This window comes from Mandrillus leucophaeus, unplaced genomic scaffold (genome assembly GCF_000951045.1).
Source record: "Mandrillus leucophaeus isolate KB7577 unplaced genomic scaffold, Mleu.le_1.0 Scaffold66, whole genome shotgun sequence".
Lineage (NCBI taxonomy): Eukaryota > Metazoa > Chordata > Mammalia > Primates > Cercopithecidae > Mandrillus > Mandrillus leucophaeus.
Genome location: NW_012107141.1, coordinates 181,689 through 182,744, shown reverse-complemented (window position 1 = coordinate 182,744; position 1,056 = coordinate 181,689).

The following is a 1,056-nucleotide window of genomic DNA, read 5'->3' as shown; positions in this document are numbered from 1 at the left end:
ATCCCACATGAATTTTAAAATAGTTTATTTTTTATTTTTTTTCATTCTGTAAATAATGCCAATGGTCATTTAATGAGAATAACATTGAATCTATAAATTACTTAGGTGAGTATGGCCATTTTAACAATATTGATTCTTCCTATCCATGAGCATAAGGTGTTTTTCCATTCGTTTGTGTCCTCTGTGATTTCTTGGAGCAGTAGTTTATAACTGTCCTTGAAGAGGTCCTTCACTTCACTTGTTAGCTGTATTCCTAGGTATTTTATTCTTTTTGTAGCAATTATGAACAGGAGTTCATTCATGATTTGGCTCTCTGCTTGCCAGTAGTTGGCAAGGAGAGAAATGTTATAGAAATGCTAGCAATTTTTGCACGTTGATTTTATATCCTGAGACTTTGCTGAAGTTGCTTCTCAGCTTAAGAAGTCTTTGGACTGAGACGATGGGATTTTCTAGATGTAAGATCATGTCATCTGCAAGCAAAGATAATTTGACTTCCTCTCTTCCTATCTGAATACCTTTTCTTTATTTCCCTTGCCTGATTGCCCTGGCCAGAACTTGCAATACTATGTTGAATAGGAGTGTACAAAAATTAATTCCAGATGGATTAAAAACTTAAATGTCAGACCTAAAACCATAAAAACCCTAGATGAAAACCTAGGAAATGCTATTCAGGACATAGGCATGGGCAAGGACTTCATGTCTGAAACACCAAAAGCAATGGCAACAAAAGCAAAAATTGACAAATGGGATCTAATTAAACTAAAGAGCTTCTGCACAGCAAAAGAAACTACAATCAGAATGAACAGGCAACCTACAGAATGGGAGAAAATTTTTGCAATCTACCCATCTGAAAAAGGGCTAATATCCAGAATTTACAAAGAACTTAAACAAATTTACAAGAAAAAATCAAACAACCCCATCAAAAATTGGGAGAAGGATATGAACAGACATTTCTCAAAAAAAGACATTTATGCAGCCACAGACACATGAAAAAATGCTTATCATAACTGGCCATCAGATAAATGGAAATCAAAACCACAATGAGATACCATCTCA